Source organism: Lynx canadensis, chromosome C2 (assembly GCF_007474595.2).
Source record: "Lynx canadensis isolate LIC74 chromosome C2, mLynCan4.pri.v2, whole genome shotgun sequence".
Lineage (NCBI taxonomy): Eukaryota > Metazoa > Chordata > Mammalia > Carnivora > Felidae > Lynx > Lynx canadensis.
Window position 1 is genome coordinate 21,771,768 of NC_044311.2, and position 18,423 is coordinate 21,790,190.

At 41.1% G+C, this 18,423-nt stretch overlaps 1 pseudogene; it reads left to right on the forward strand.

The window, feature by feature from the left end:
- Window positions 1–6,752: 6,752 nt before the first annotated feature.
- On the forward strand, window positions 6,753–18,152 carry LOC115522802 (annotated as a pseudogene).
- The last annotated feature ends 271 nt before the right edge of the window (window positions 18,153–18,423 follow it).

Genomic DNA, 18,423 nt, shown 5'->3' on the forward strand with positions numbered 1-18,423 from the left:
CAACCCCAGTGCCTTAGCATATGCTCTTCCTGAAATGCTCTCCCCCCCACCCCCACCCCCGCTTTACCCAACTCACTTCTATTTATCTTTCAGATCTCATTTTAAACACCCTGACAACCTAGATTAGGTCAGATCTCCTTATTGATGCATTCTTAGCATCCCCTGCTTCATTTAGCATGCATCACAATCAATTCACTAACCAGACATGAGTTGTGTATTTGGCTCTAAAACAGCAGAGACAGTTCTGGTCTTATTCATCCCCTCTCCTCAGGACCTGTTGGCATAATTCCTTTATTGGATAGTCATTAAATAAGTATTTGTTAAACAAATTTAAAAAACACAGTAACTTATGGGCTGGGTCCTCTTTAATTTCTATACATTATTTTTTAAACTAGAAAAAAGTACTCGGAAGTGATATAACATTCTGAATACAGCAATGGAACCTCATCCAAGACACCATAGGTCCAATCTATGTTAGAAATAATACAACCCCTTCATGCTATTGGATGACTGCCATATTGATTTACAACACCAGCTCATTCCACCAATGATTTAAGATAATACAGTAGTTTAGTTTAATTCTGGTAAAGCCATTACCTAGTTACTCACTAGTCTCTCTGTTAGGATTCTCCACTTTCTTTCAACTACGTTAATAATAAAAGTATTACGATCGTTATTCATTATTATATTAGGTTCTCTTCACATGCAATCAGTTTAATTATTTAATAATTATTAGAAATTATTATTATCATTTTATGGAGGAGAAAGTGAGGTTATGTAGCTAGAGGAAGCTAGGATTCAAATCCAGATATATTTGGTTAAAATAAGCCTTTAAAAACCAGGAGTCCTCTTCAGTAGTTATGGGAGACCCTGGCACTCAGTGAGTCTGGCGGGCCTCCTTCCCAGGGCCACCCAGTAACCGAACAGGTAGGTGCTGATCTAAGTAAGCATGTGCAGATCCCCTGGCTTTCCCAGTTGCCCTTTCCTGACTACCCAAGGACGGTTACCTGGAAGTAACCTGCTGCCATACTCTCATCACCAGGGCTGATCCCCTTATCCTGACAACTACCTGAGCTTGTTCCAGAATTGTTGTAGCTTTTGGACATTGTGCCTGGAACTACCTGGCTCTCCCAGCCTGGATCACCATTACAGAAGCTTAGGTCCCAACTTACTAGACACTAGCCTAGGTCTGGCTTTCCAACCTTCCCACAGACCCAACCTTACAATGATTCTAGCAGGTCCCACAGCAAATGAACTTCCAAAAAGCAGTGCGCGTGCGTGTGTGTGTGTGTGTGTGTGTTTATGTGAATGTGCATGTGCTTGGGCAGGTAACTGAAATTTTCATTGAGAAAATAAAACACACAAATGACACACTATATAAACAAATAAAACTATAGTCCCGTGTCAAAATAGAGGATTCAGAGAAGACGTATTATGAGCAGTCAAGATGTGAATAATAGTGATGAGAGAGGTGCTCTAGGAGGATTTGAGAAAGAAAAGTGTGACTTCAGTCAGATAAGGAGCTAGATTATAAAGGTCCTTGAATTTCCTAAGCACGTGTTTCCTAAGCTTAAATTATTTGTGTAAACTTACCATATCTATAAACTACCTACGCTACTTTTTAAAAATTAATTAATTAATTAACTTACTTACTTAAGTAATCTCTACACCCAGTTTGGGGCTTGAACTCACAACCCCGATTTGCAGAGTCATGCTCTCCTGGCTAAGCTAGCCAGGTCCCCCTGTATTGCTTTTAACATTTTTCATTAAATTGATTCACCTTCCCCCCCCCCTTTTTTTTAGTTTGTTTATTTATTTATTTATGTATTTATTTATTTACTTACTTATTTATTTATTTATTTTTAGTAATCTCTACACCCAACATGAGGCTCAAAGATCTCCAAGATCAAGAATTGCATGCTGGAGCACCTGAATGGTTCAGTCAGTTAAGTGTCTGACTTCGGCTCAGGTCATGATCTTGCAGTTCGTGGGTTTGAGCCCCACCTCGGGCTCTGTGCTGACAGCTCAGAGCTTGGAGCCTGCTTTGGATTCTGTGTCTCCCTCTCTCTCTCTGCCCCTACCCCACTCACGCATGCTCGCTCTCTATCTCTCTCAAAAATAAAATTAAAAAAATAAATAAATAAATAAATAAATAACATTAAAAATTAAAAAAAAAAAAAAAAAAAGGTTGCAAGCTCTTCCAACTGAGCCAGCCAGGCACCCTCGATTTACCTGTTCTACTGAAATACAGTTATTTCAGAGGAGGATTAAGATGGCAGAAGAATAGGGTGACCCTAAGCTTGTGTCCTCCCTGCGAATAGCTAGATAAATATCAAATCATTCTGCACACCCAAGAAATCGACTGGAAGTCTTAGAGAACAAAGCTGCACTTCTACAAACAGGAAAAATGACCCCATTAGGTAGGACTGCGGAGAATTGCTTTGTGGGAGAAAAGAGCAGCAGGCTCTGCAGTGGGGAGGGATCCCTGAGAGGTGAGCTAAGAGTAAAGAAAAAAAAAAAAAGAGTGAAAACACACGCAGGGATTGCCCAAGAAAATTGTTTCCCAAAACCACTGACGGGGGGTGAGAAGGGGGGGGGGCGCGCGGGCAGGAGAGGGTTTCAATACCACCATTTTTTATAAACAGGAGAGCACAGAATCTGAAGTTTCGGAGGTCAGTCCCTGGTGGTGCTCCAACAAGGCAGCAGGACAGAGCCCTGGGAACAGACAGCATGGTCTGAGGACCCCTGGGTCTTTCCTCCGGGAGAAGCAGTTCCCCTGCTTGGAGTGCATTTGGTAGAGGTGATATGGCCTCTCCCTGGGGAAAAGACCCAGTAGGCACCACTGAGCTGCCCTGTCACCAATATAGGAACAAAGATGCCAGCTGAGGGCAACAAAGGCAGTGTGTTGCAATTTACCATAAACTCCAAGCTGCTGCCACCGGGCAGTCTCACGACTGGTTCCTGGGACAAGCTGGCACCAACCACAGCACAGTGAGACCCTCCCCCAGAGGATTAGTGTGGGTCAAAGCCAGGGGGTTCCCTAAAGCACAGGGTTCAGAAACACAGCCACACCTGAGATAAAACCCAGGTGGGTGGTGCTGCCTGACAGACAGACAGCTGAGACACAGACAGGGTAAAGGAGGGTCTCTGATGGAAGCCCGGGACACAGGAGAGGTGACTGATTACATGTCTTTGAGTGCACAAACTTCCAGCTCTGGAGACTAGAGAACAGGCTGAAGCCATTTCAACCCTAGTGAACCAGCGCTAACAGACCTCAGTGAGCTAAACAGCGCCACCAAGTGGACAAGAGAGCCACTACACCAAGCCCCATCTCCCTGCACCCTCTAAGCCTATCTCCGGTAGGGCAAGTTAGCCTGAAAATCAGAGCAGCCAGGCTGCTCCCCCAGAGGACCAGCACAAATCCCTTCCACACATTAAGTCTACTAACCATAGGGTGCTGCAAAGCTTCAGCTCTAGGGGAAACTGGATCTAGCTTCCTTTGGTTTTTTTCATATGTGTTTCTGGTTTTGTTTTTTCTTGGTTACAGAAAGAGCAATTTTTTTAAATTTTATTTTATTATTTTTTTAATTTTTAATTGTTTATGTTTTTTGTTTCCATTTTTTTTCTATTAAGTTTCTCTTAACAACCAGACCAAAACATATCAGGATCCAGCTTCCTTTATTATTTTTTAAATTTTTTTAAATTTAATTTAATTTAATTTAATTTAATTTTATTTTATTTTATTTTTATTTTTTCCCTCCAAAATGACAAGACAGAAGAATTCACCACAAAGGAAAGAACAGGAAGAAATAATGGCCAGGGATTTAATCAATACAGATACAAGTAAGACGGCTGAACTAAAATTTAAAACAATTATAAAGATTCTAGCTGGGATTGAAAAAAAAAGCATAGAAGACTCTAGAGAATCCCTTATTGCAGAGATAAAAAAGATAAAATCTAGTCAGGCCAAAATGAAAAATTCTATAACTGAGATGCAAACCAAAATGGATGCCACAATAGTAAAGATGGACAAATAGAGGAATGAATTAGTGATACAGAAGACAAAATTATGAAAAGTAATGAAGCTGAAAAGAAAAGGAAACAAAGGATCACAAAGGTACACTCAGGGAACTCAGCAACATATTAAAACAACATAACATTTATATCATAGGAATCCCAGAAGATTAAGAGAGAGATAAAGGGGCAGAAGGTTTATTTAAGCAAATTAAAGCTGAAAACTTCCCTAATCTGGAGAAGGAAGCAGACACCAAATCCAACTCCCATTAGGTTCAAAAAACCCAGCCATTACCAAGTCATACCACAGTCAAATTCACAAAATACACAGACAAGGTAAGAATCATGAAAGCAGCAAGGGAAAAAAGTCCTTAACCTACAAGACAAGACAGATCAGATTCACAGCAGATCTTTCCACAGAAACTTGGCAGGACAGAAGGGAATAGCAGGACATATTGAACATGCTGAAATCTGTTGCATTTCTATACACCAATAATGAAGCTGCATAAAAAGAAATCAAGGAACAGATCCCATTTGCAATTGCACCTAAAACAATTAGATACCTAGGAATAAACCTAACCAAAGAGGTAAAAGATCTGTACTTTGAAAACTACAGAACACTTATGAAAGAAACTGAAGACGACACAAAGAAATGGGAAAGCATTCCATGCTCATGGACTGGAAGAACAAACATTGTTAATGTCTATACCACCCAAAGCAATCTACACATTTAATGCAATCCCCATTAAAATACCATCAACATTTTTCCAGGAACTAGAACAAATAATTCTAAAATTTGTATGGAACCACAAAAGACCCCGAAGAGCCAAAGCAATCTTGAAAAAAAAGACAAAAAAAAAAAAAAGCAAAGTTAAAGGAATCACAATTCCAGACTTCAAGTTATATTACAAAGCTGTAGTAAACAAAACAATATGGTACTGGCACAACAATGGACACATAGATCAACAGAACAGAAGAAAACCCAGAAATAAACCTAGCACTATATTGTAAGTTAACCTTCGACAAATAGGAAAGAATATCCAATGAGAAAAAGTCTGTTCAACAAATGGTGCTGGGAAAACTGGACAGCAACACGCAAAAGAATGAACCTGGACCACTTTCTTTTCACCATACACAAAAATAAATTCAAAATGGATGAAACACCTAAATGTGAGGCAGGAAACCATCAAAATCCTAGAGGAGAATACAGAGAGCAACCTCTCTGTGACCTCAGCTGGAGAAAATTCTTACTAGACACATCACCAGAGGCAGAGGGAAAAAAAGCAAAAATGAACTACTGGGACTTCATCAAGATAAAAAGCTTCTGCACAGCAAAGGAAACAACCAACAAAACTAAAAGGCAACCTACAGAATGGGAGAAGATATTTGCAAATGACATATCTGATAAACTGTTAGTATCCAAAATCTATAAAGAACTTATCAAACTCAACACCCAAAAAACAAATAATCCAGTGAAGAAATGTGCAGAGGACATGAAGAGACACTTTTCCAAAAGTATCCAGATGGCTCACAACGACATGAAAAGATGCTCAACATCACTCATCATCAAGGAAATACTAATCAAAACCATGCTGACATAGCACTTCACACCTGTCAGAATGCCTAAAATTAACAACATCAGAAACAACAGGTGTTGGCAAGGATGGGGAGAAAGAGAACCCTCTTGCATTGTTGGTGGGAATGCAAAATGGGGCAGTCCCTCTGGAGAAGAGTCTGGAGGTTCCTCAAAACATTAAAAATGGAATTACAGTAAAACCTTGGATTGCAAGTAACCTGTCCTACAAGCGTTCCACAAGATGAGCAAACATGTCTAATAAATTTTAACTTGATAAGCGAGCAATGTCTTGCAATAGGAGTAGTACGTGATGCCAAATGTCACATGATCACAACAGAATTAATGGTTCTTCTCTCGCTCGCTTGCTGAGGATGCTTCTCTCTCCCATACTTGGATGTTCGGTCTCAGGCTGTGGTGTTTGTTAGAAATCAGAACATTGGAAGGTGCCTGCAACTGGCGCTAGTCAGTATTTTGTCATTCAAAGCACCTATGCACCTTTGGACGGTCCTTTGTTTTTCCATACAAGAGTAAACTTAGGAATGCTTCGCTTCGTTCTAGGTCAGGATGCCTGCAGACATAGAACCTTTGCTTATTGCCAGTTACATTAAATACAGTATATGACAAGAGTCTATTAATACTGTACTGTACTCAATGTATACAATGGCCCCCAGGCAGAGAAAGGTTGAAAAGAAAGGTGCTAAGAAGAAGGAGATAATTACGGGGGAAGTTGAGAAGGAAATCATGGAGAAGTACAAATGAGGTACGCAAGTGGCCAAAATTGCAAGATCTTATAAGAAGTGTATGTCTGCATCTCGTCTGCAGAGGAGGAGGAGAAAAGGTGGAGGAATCCCTCACTTCAAATGAGATTAGGAAGATGTGTAAAATATGGGAAGCAGTGCAAAATTTTGTAGAAAAGCACCACCCAAATAAGGATGTAGCAGTGTGAGCGATGAATCTCTTTAAAGACAATGCAATGTCACATTTCCATGAAATCCTCAAAAGGAGGCAAAAGCTAGTGTCATTAGATTGGTTCCTTGTTAAAGTTGCACGAAAAGAAAAAGATTCCATTGAGCCAATAGAGAGCAGTGATTCCATTAGTGATAGTGAAAGTCGTCCTACATAATAACCCTCCCATCTCTTGTCTTCCCATCAAAAACCAGCCATGAAGGTTTTCAAAGGTAAGTACAGGTTAATTTGTTTACTTTTCTTTACATTTTGTATTTTCTTTATTATTTTGTATTACATTACAGTATTGTAATCATTTTTATATGAATATTTTTGGGTTATGGAACGAATCATCTGAGTTTCCATTATTTCTTATAGGGAAATTCACTTTGATATACAAATGCTTTAGATTACAAGCATGTTTCCAGAATGAACTGTGCTCACAAACCAAGGTTTTACTGTACCCTATGATATAGCAATTACACTACTAGGTATTTACCTAAAGGATACAAAAATACAAATTCAAAGGGACACATGCACCCTGATGTTTATAGCGGCATTATCAACAATAGCCAAAGTATGGAAAGAGCCCAAATGTCCACCAACTGATGAATGGATAAAGAAGATGTGTATGTATACATACACACACATATACATATAATTGAATATTATTCAGCCATCAAAAAGAATGAAATCTTGGGGCACCTGTGTGGCTCAGCTGGTTAAGTGTCCAACTCTTGATTTTGGTTCAGGTCATGATCTCATGGTCATGCTCTCTCTAGGAAGGAAGGAAGGAAGGAAGGAAGGAAGGAAGGAAGGAAGGAAGGAAGGAAGGAAGGAATAGGTGAACATATGGGAGGGGAAAAAAAGAGAGGTAAATAAACCATAAGAAACTCTTTTTTTTAATGTTTACTTTTGAAAGAGAGAGAGCGCACGCATATGAGTGGGGGAGGGGCAGAGAGAGACAGAATCTGAAGCAGGCTCCAGGCTCTGAGCCAACAGCACAGAGCCCGATGCAGGGCTCGAACTCATGAACAGGACCACAAGATCATAACCTGAGCTGAAGTCGGATGCTTAACCAACTGAGCCACCCAGGTGCCCTAAGAGACTATTAAAGATAGAGAACAAACTGAGGGTTAATGGAGGCAGGTGGGTGGGGGATGGGCCAGGAGGATGATGAGTTTTAAGGAGGACATTTGTTATGATGAGCACTGGGTATTGTATTTAGGAACAGAATAAAATATAATAGAATTCAGGAATCCTATTCCTGAAACCAATATTGCACTGTGTGTTTAACTAACTAGAATTTAAATTTTTTGTTTTATTTATTTTTGAGAGAGAGAGAGAGAAAGATAAACAGGGCACCAGTGGGGTAGGGGCAGAGAGAGAGGGAGACACAGAATTTGAAGCAGGCCCCAGTTTCTGAGCTGTCAGCACAGAGCTTGATGCAGGGCTCGAACTCATGAGCCACGAGATCATGATGTGAGCTGAAGTCAGACACCCAACCAACTAAGCCACACAGGTGCCCCTAACTAAGTAGAATTTAAATAAAACTTTGAAGGAAAAAAAAAGAGATAAATTTATTTCAAAAAGAACTTTATACCATTATGTTTATGTCATTATAATTTTTTTTTAACGTTTATTTATTTTTGAGACAGAGAGAGACAGAGCATGAACGGGGGAGGGTCTGAGAGAGAGGAAGACACAGAATCGGAAACAGGCTCCAGGCTCTGAGCTGTCAGCACAGAGCCCGACGCGGGGCTCGAACTCACGGACCGCGAGATCATGACCTGAGCTGAAGTCGGAGGCTTAACCGACTGAGCCACCCAGGTGCCCTTGTTTATGTCATTATAAATGCTAGTTGTATTTTCATATACACAGTAGACTCAAAGTATGACAAGATTGTAAAAGCATGTATTGAAGTACTACTTAAAACCAACTCACATACCAACAGTGGTATGCTAGACATGCCTGTGGAAACACCAACTCAAATATTTGTAGTTGGTCAACAAATGCGTGACTCTCCCAGGCAACAATATCATACATTCTTCTTTCTCCTCCTCCTCCATCCTCCTTCTCATCTAACCTTCTTAAACGAACTGTATGTACTCACTGTCTCCCAATTTCTCTTCCCTCACCTTCTCTTAAACCCACTCCAATCAGGCTTTTACCCCGACCACTCCCACTTGGCTTCTAAAACACCACTACTTGTCAATTTCTTCCTGCCCTCCTGGACACTCCCTGGCTTTCTTTGCTGATTTCCCCCTTTCTTCTCAATGTCTTAATGTTGATGAGTGCTTGGATTCAGTCTCGTAACTCTTTTCTTCTCCCTTGGTGATCGCATCTCAGCCACATGCCTTTAAACATATTAAATACAGTCTATATACTGATGACTCCCAAATTTCATCTCCACTTCAGATCTCTCGCCTGAATTCCCAGTGTGTACTCTGCCTCCCTGACAGCTATACCTGGATATGTGGTAAATCTCTCACATTTAACACATTTAATGATCAATTCCCAACTCCCAATCTTTGCCTCCAAACCTACTCCACTCATGAGTCTTTCCATCTCAGTTGATGGCAACGTCCTCCAGCCTCCCATCACTTCCTACCCAAATCTCTGCTCCCATCCAGCTCTAATCCCTCATTATCCCTCTCCTCAAAACTGCAATTGGATTCTGCCCTGCTTCCTTCCACGGCGTAATTTCAATACAAAAGCCTTATAAAATATGTTAGATCATATCACTTCTCTGTTCAAAATCCTTAGAGGTTTCCCATCTCAAAGAAAAAAACTAAGTCTTCACAATGCCCTACAGGGTCTTAAATAACCTGACCCCTCACTTCTTTGACCTCCTTTCTTCTGTTCTCTTCCTTGCTTATGCGGCTCTAGCCATTGTAGTGCATTCTTTCACGTACAGTCATAGTCCTCAAAGGCTATGATTATGCCCATTTTGAGGATGAAAGAAAACTGGAGCCCAGAGAAGTTCCTTGGCCAAGGTCAACATCAAGTTCTAGAGTCAGAATTTAGTCTGTTTCACTCCCAGATATGCCTCCCAAGTATACCCTGCAGTCTTACACATTCTTATTCTTCTCAAATAGGCCCAACTATTTTGGAATTGTATTTCTGACAAAGGTGAGATTTCATGTCAGTAGCTAAGTGGTATTGGGACAACTGAATATATATCTGGAAAGAAAATTAAGCTGGATTGCTTCCTCTTTTCTTATACGAAATTTAATTCAGGTAGAACAAAGATTTTACTATTAAAATGAATCCCCAAAACATCCAGAATAAATCACAAGTAAAATTATTTATAATATTAGAGGAAAAAGAGCAGAAACCCAGAACCACAAAACCCATAATCATAAAAAAAGAAAGAATGGTAATCTAGAACATAAATTTTAAAAACACTACATGACAAATATACCATAAACAAGGTGAAACACAGATAACTAATGGAAAAAATATTTATAATGAATATGTCAAAGAGCTAATTTCCTGAATTTACTAGGACCTGGTGCAAATTAAAAAAAGAGAATTGTTCTTAAAACAATTGTTTTAAAAGTACATGAAAATATGCCCAACCTCCTTGAAATTAAAGAAATGCAATTTAAATCAGCAAGGTGATATCGTTTTTCACCTAGCAGGAAACAAAAGGATTCTGATTTTGTTAGCTGCTCTCTGGCCTCAGAAAAAAAAAAAAAAAAAAAAAAATAATGTAAAACAAAACAAAACAAAAAAAACCTCATTAGCTGCTACTCATTAGTCCCTACCCATCCTCAAAAAAATGTTTAAGAGTTAAATCCACTTTGGTGTAGACCTTGCTTTGAAATATCAGTATCCAATATGTAAACCACCACCTGAACCACTTTTTAGGGTACCGTCCCTCAAATACTCACATGGGCTTGCCCATGTCCTGGTCTTACACCCTTTGTCCACTTCCCAAAACCTTCTACTACACCCATAGAACTCCTGATCCATAATCAACAAAAATCCCTATAATTTCATCCTGGCTCCAAACTCCTCCTCTACCACCTTGAATTAATTCAAATTGGGCTTCCCCAAGGGCACTGGTGGCCTTGTAGCCTTCTCTGGTGAAAGCAGTTCATCCTCTGACACTCCATTGTTCCTCCCCATGTTTCTTCCTATTTTTCGTCTCTCAGGTCATTCCTCCTCATTCACCTGTGACGAGGCACATGACTCACCTCCAAGCTCTGCCATAAATAAATTCTGGGGGACCTCACTGTCCACATAGGCAATCAATCTAATAACTGACCTCAAAGGTCCCTAACTTCTTCATCTCCAAGCTCTTTCATTTTACCCAAGCCACCCACTCCCATGGTGATACCTTGAACTTTTTCACTTCCTTCCACTGCTCCATTTCAAAAGTTTCTATTCAATGTCAAACAACCCAGGCTCTTATAACAGCCTCTCCTTCCAATTTTCATTAACTTCATCAGAAGTTCAAATTTATAAATGTCTCTATTTTCTCTCAATCTATCTGTCCTAATGACCCACTTTTTTTTTAAAACTTCCTTACTTATCCACCTTCAATTCCATGAACTACCATTTCATTGGTTCCCATTTTACATTCATAAACATTGGTTTTCCTTACTCACTGTTAGATCTCAGACCACTTGCTAGTGCTTCAGAAGAGCCTTTCCAGATTGTCCTGTCTAGATGAGGTCACCCCATGACTGCTTCCACAGAAATGTGTCCCACGTTTTCAACATGCTTTTCAGAATTAGAACCTTACATTTATACTACATTATGTGATAAATATCTGTCTTCACCATTAGACTATAAGGTCCACGAAGGTGAAACTGGGTAGGAGGGAGACTTTCGCTTTTCATGTTATCCCATTTTGTACTGTTTGAGTGTTGTAGCCATCTGTTAAAGGATTTTTTAAGGTAACATCATGACTCTCATACAAACTGAGTAGATATCAGAAATTTGATTTAACCCATTAATTAATGAAGGAATCATTTTGAACTATAATTAGTTCAAAAGAGAATTCAAAGAACCACATGCATCTGGGCAATCAGCATTGCTAAAATGATTTATAAACAGCTTCAAAAGAGATCTATTCTCAGGATAGAAATCAATTGAATTCCACTGCATACAATTCATTTGCATTTTTATAAACAAGAATTATTTCATTATTATGAATTTTCTACAATATACAAAATTATAAAATAGCTCCAGAACAATGAAAAGCTGAGATAAGCTGGAATGGTACACCAGACGGGACACTTAATATTTTTTTACCTGTTTCAAAGGTTTTTATAATTTTTCCTACCCCATCAGTGTATGTATACTATACATTAATATATGTATGAATTACTACTTAGTTTTTAATAATGTTAAAGATTATCTGTGTAAGGAATTCCGACCCAATTTTATATGCATTTTTGTACATACAAAAACTTGTAAATTTTATTTCAAATGTTTTGAGATCTAATTGACAAATAACATTATATTAGTTTCAGGGGTACAACATAATAGTTTGACACTGTGTATATTGAGAAATGATCACCTCAATATGTCTAGTGAACATCCATCACCACAAATAGCTGCAATTTTTTCCTTATAACTTTTAAAATCTATTCTCTTACAACTTTCAAAATACGACACAGTATTGTTAGCTACAGTCACCATGTTGTACATTACATCCCCATAACTTACTTATTGTATTACTGGAAGTTTGCACCTTTTGACCACCTTCACTCATTTTGCCCACCCCCTACCCTCCATCTCTTGCAACCACCAACTTGTTCTCTGTATCTGAGTTTGGTTTTGTTCAGATTCTACATATAAGAAAGAGATTATATCGCATTTGTCTTTATCTGATCTATTTCACTTAGCATAATGCCCTCAAGATCCCTCCATGTTGTTGCAAATGGCAGGAAAAAAAAGATTTCCTTCTTTCTTATGGCTGAATTATATTCCATCATATATTTACACATACACCACAACTTCTTTATCCATTCATCCATCAATGGATACTTGGGTTATTTCCATGTCTTAGCTACTACAAATAATTCTGCAATAAAGATGGAAGCACCTATAGCTTTACAAGTTAGTGTTTTCACTTCCTTTATACATAACCAGAAGAATTGCTGGATCATACAATAGTTCTATTTTTAATTTTTTTTTGAAAGAGAGAGAGAGCATGAGTTGGGGAGAAGGGCATAGGGAAGGAGAGAGAGAAAGAGAGGGAGAGAGAGAGAAAAAGAGAGAGAGAGAATGAATCTTAAGCAGGCTCCACACTCAGTGTGGAGCCCAACGTAGCGCTCAATCCCACAACCCTGGGCTCGTGACCTGAGCCAAAATCAAGAGTCGGATGCTCAACTGACTAAGTCACCCAGGTGCCCCTCTGTTTTTAATTTTTGAGGACCCTCCATATATTTTTTTCCATAGTGGCTGAGCCAATTTACATTTCTATCAACAGAGCACAAAGGTTTCCTTTTCTCCACATCCTCACCAGCATTTGTTATCTCTTATCTTTTTGATGATGGCCATTCTAACAGACATGTGGTGATATCTTACTGTGTTTTATTGGTTTTTTTAAAATGTATTTAAGTATTGACATACAATGTTACATTAGTTTCAGAAATACAAAACAGTAATTTGAAAATTCTATACATTGTACTATGTTCACCACAAAAAGCATAGTTACCATCTGTCACCATGCAACATTATTACAATATTGTTGATATATTCCCTATGCTGTAATTTTCATCCCTGTGACTTACTTATCCTATAACTGGAAGTTTGTACCTCTTAATCCCCTTCATCTATTTCAGTCACTCTCCCACCCACTTCCCCTCCAGTTCGTTCTCTGTATTTATGATTGTTTCTGGTTTGTTTTGTTAGATTTCACATATAAGTGAAATCATATGATTTTGTCATTCGCTATTTCACTTACATAATACTGCAAATGGCAAGAACTCATTCTTTTTATAGTTGAGTAACATTCCATCACACACACACACACACACACACACACACACCATAAATTCTTATCTATTCATCTATCTATGGACACGTAGGTTGCTTCCATAATTTAGCTATTGTAAATAATGTTGCATTTAATATAGGGTGCATATATCTTTTCAAATTAGTGTTTTCATTTTCTTTGGATAAATACCCAGTAGTGGAATTACTGGATCATATGGTATTTCTATTTTTAATTTTTTGAGGAACTTCTATACTATTTTCACAGTGGCTGCATCAATTTACATTGCCACCAACAGTGCACAAAAGTCCCTTTATCTCCACATCCTCACCAAGACATTTTATTCCTTGTCTTTGTGATAGTAGTGCCATTCTGACAGGTGTAAGATGATATCTTACAAGGTGGGTTTGATTTGCATTAGCCTGATGATATTGAACACCTTTTCATGTGTCTGTTGCCAATCTGTATGTTTTCTTTGGGAAAATGTCTTTTCAGGTCCTCTGCCCATTTTTATTTTTTTAAAGCTTATTTATTTATTTTGAGAGAGAGAGAGAGAGAGAGAGAGAGAACACACGCATGCAAACAGGGGAGTACCCAAGAGAGGGAGAGAGAGAATCCCAAGCAGGCTCTGTGCTTGTCAGCGTAGACCATCAATCTCACAAACCATGAGATCATGACCTGAGCCAAAATCATGAGCCAGATGCTTCACCAACTGAGCCACCCAGCTGTCTCTGCCCATTTTTAAATTAGATTATTTGGTTTTTTAGTGTTCAGTTATGTATGTTCTTTATATATTTTGGATATTAGTCTCTTCTCAGGTAGATCTTTTGAAATATTTTCTCCCATTCGGTAAGTTGCTTTTCCATGTTCTTGGTGGTTTCCTTCACTGTGCAAAAGCTTTTTATTTTGGTGTGGTCCCTCTCGTTTATTTTTGGTCTTGTTGCCTTTGCTTTCAGTGTCAAATCCAAAAAATCATCACCAAGACCAATGTCAAGGAGCCTCACTATTTTTCCTTCCAGGAGTTTCACAGTTTCAGGTCTTATATTCAAGTCTGTTTTTAACAAATCAAGCTTTCGGAATATGGAATTGGCGGTACAATGTCTAAAAAGAAAGCAATCTGGGGGAAACAAACTACCACCCAGCATGTGTGTGAGGATCTGAGGGAAGGTTGGCTGATGTGTAACAGCCTCAAGGAGCAGGCTGGGGAGAGCCAGAGCCAGGGGCTAGAAGCCATTCGCCTTTGGAGTTTCTGGGCTGGAGGAGGGCTGTCCCTGGCTTCCAGTTTCTTTCATAAATGGCACTGCCCTCAAGGCAGGAGGGAGCTGAGGACAGGGGAGGAGCTGGACAAGGATAAGTGATAAAGCCTCCTTTGCCCTCCTCTGCTGGGGGGAAGGGAGACCATGATGTACTTCTGGAAACAGCCAGGGGCCAAAAAAAAGCAGTAGTGGGGTGCAGTTGTGACAGTGGAGATCAGCTCAACAAGGGGCTGCACAGCAGGGACCACGGTGGTGACCGGAGAGGTGGTACTAGACCCCGAGTCAGAAGACGAAGTGCTGAGGGACAGGACCTAACGGGTGGATGAGCCACTGGAGGACAACGATATTATAACAAACTTGGGAGGAGGGGAAGGGTGAGACAGAGGTGCAGTTCACACACATACTAGACAGGCGCTGTGGCGGCACCAGGGACCTTAAGACAACCAGGGGTCCCAGGGCCAAGCTGAGGAGCCTGCAAGAGTGTCCGTGTGGACCGGTGCTGAGCGATGGTAAGAGTGGTCCTGTTGACCTGCTGACCTGCAGAGCAGCCTTGACCACGTGGGAGGAGAGGAGGAGTCCAAGGGACCCAAACTGTGCCCCACAGGCATCCTGATTATCAGATGGTGGGCAAAGCCCCCAGGCAGGCAGGTAGCAAACCACTCAGTAATGATCCACATCTGACTGCAGGCATGGCTGTCATCACAGCCGGAATCAATTCATGCACGGATTTTTCTAGATACAATGCAGGGTTATCCTTCAATGCCTTTGCCAACAGATAGATGATTAGGGCCAGGTTGTTCTGCACCACACTCACATTCTCTTTTTTTCCCTCTTCTGTGGCACTTATAATTTTGATTTCACTCCTGAAAAACACTTCAGTTTTTGGAAACAAGATTCTGCTCTGTTTCCAAATCCCCCACTTTGAAAAGCATTTATAAACCTCAGTCTCAAAACTCTGCAGAAGACATATAATTGTTTCTTGGTTCGTATAATCTTGGGTTTTATACATATATACACACGCACACATATATACATATATACACATAAATGCCTGATGCCAGATTTTCCATAAATACTCCAGCTACCGTAAATATTGACTCCTCGGAATTGTTTTAGAAAATCAACGCAATGCATTAAAATCGAGTGTGGGGAAATTTCCTGGTCTCAGACAACTTTCATTTTGTCATTGAATTAGTATTAAATTGTATCTAACTCTGCACTACAGGCTAATTACACTTTGTATTTCCTAAGGCTTCATAAAGAAATCTTTTCAACCTTTAAAGAAAAAAGCAAGCACGTTGCAGAGCACGCGAGTCACGAAGGCTGAACTTGCACTGACAAAAACAGTAACAACCCCCCTTCCTCACCACCCCGGGTGGCCCCAGGCTGCCCTCCCTGTCCTCTACCCTCTCCCACCTAAGCGTCTCCTCTCCGGCCTGTGGTCTTTTGCACCCGCTGCCCTGGGCTCCCGCCGTCCGCCAACGCCAGGAGCTGGGTTCCCCACGCCCTGCCCTCCCCCCCACCCCCAACTGCGCAGGAGGCCCACCTGCTTCCAGGCCACTTTGGCGCCAAACCTCGAATTTCTCTGGCGATCCTGCTTCCCGATGGCTATGCACACGGAGCGGCTAGTTCGGCCCAGAGTGGCCCAGGTGCTGCACCCTCAGATGTCTCCCAGGAATCCGCAGGGACGTCCGGCCCCTTCCGGTGCATTCTGGTAACCTCCGCCCACTCTGGGGTCAGCGGGCCTCGCCAAGTGCAGGTTGCTTGCTGCAGAGACGCAGACGGGCCAGAAGATCCAGATGGTCCCCTCAGTGGACACCTCTGGTATCCCCAAGCAGCCGTTCATCCTCATCGGCCCAGACGGAGCTGGAACTGAGAAGGTGATTCTGGCTTCCCCCCTCCCCGAGACATCCAACGCCAGACAGCTCCTTCTCACCACCTGGGATGACCTCATCCCTGGCGGGACCCACGTCGTCAGGGCCCCCACTTCTGTAGAAGGCCCACGTCCAGCGGCCGGAGATGGTAAGTACTGTGTGGTCTGCGATAACAAAGCACCTGGCTGTCACCCTAGGGCTGTCAGTTGTGAAAGAGGCAACATTTATTACAAAGGGGCATAAGGAAAAATTTGACCTACAGCTGTCAGAGCAACTAAGGCTACATCATCAGTAAGCGGCACCTGAAGAGCTGTCAGTTTTTCTGACTGAAAAAAATGCTTAGAGATGAGTACGAAAATGGAATCTGTCCAGTGTGAACGGAAGCCCTTGGGGGGGGGGGGGAAAGGAGAAGAAGCCCTTTGATGTGCGGTGGGAGAAACCAAGGAACTGTGCCGCTTCAGCTGAGAAATAGGTCTTCTTGATGCAGGATGCTTGTGAACATCCAGCAGCCTTTGATATACGAGGATGGTATGGTTCTTCTGATCACGGATTCTAAAGCTGACACAAGCCAGGGGCCTCCGGACACACCGCAAATGTAGTAGCGTCCCTTGCCAACCTAAGTGAATCCCTTAACAATGCCAAGTCTTCAGAACACCATGGGAGAACCAGTCTGCAAGTGAGATTCCTTGAGCATGTGATACCTTAGCAAAAGCACTTAATACCACAGCTTCTTGTCTCCCAGCCTGGCAGACAAAATAGCGGAGGAGAGAGCATCCACAGCATCACTGGAGACCAGTCCACCGTCATTGAGGTCAAAGACACCCTCCTTTTAGACACTTACATTTAGGTTTGTGATGCCTGGCCCCATTCCATGATCCCTCAACATGTGCTACATCTGCAAGTCTACGTTCCATTTGCTTTTCCTCCCCATAATCTGGGCCAGCAGTTCAGTCACTTGGTCGGGAATGCAACATCAGTCTTGTGCTGCCCTACTGGAATGAGCTCTTCAGCCTTGGCCTGCCCCAGTGTGCCCAGGTCGTGAGTCTCTCCAATATCCTGGCAGCTATGGTCAACCACCTACAGAACAGCATCCAGGGAGATAAACTTTCTGGTTACTGAATAAAGCAAGTCATGGAGCACATCTGTAAGCGTCAGGACTTCTGTTAACAGTATGGTGAAGCTGGATATGGACAGCTATGAGTATGCATACTAAGGTAAGCTATAGTTCTCTTTAGTCCAGATCATTCGGGTTTGACCAGCACAAACCAGATAGAAAATTCCAAGAAAATACAGAGATGGGCTTACAAGACTATGTTCAGAAACCTTACTCAGAAGACACCTACCAATTGGCCTGGATTTTCATCTGTCTGCCGGGACTTAGGCTGATGAGCTCCAACATAACAGAAGAACTTAATTTTTGTTTTGTTTTGTTTTACTGGTTGCATTGTCAATGCTTTGATAGCATAATCCCCTATATCCTCAAAATGGAGACAACAGAGTACAATGGCCAAATCACCAGAGCCAGTATCTAATGCGCAACACACACCTGCTGAGAAGCAGAAGAATCTTCCCAGGACTGCTCAGATACAAAGACAATGAAGTAGTGGTATTTTGGTATATACAAATATTACCAGTATGTTAGCCATTCCTTCCTCATTTCTTCTTATTTGTTAATCCCAGATAATAGCAACCAAAAACTAACAGGATCCTTTTTTGCCACGAGAAATGTTTTCATGCCTTTCGGTGACACAGCAGGTTTTGGAACAACCGTTTAATTTGTATTTAGAAATTCTCAAAGGGCAA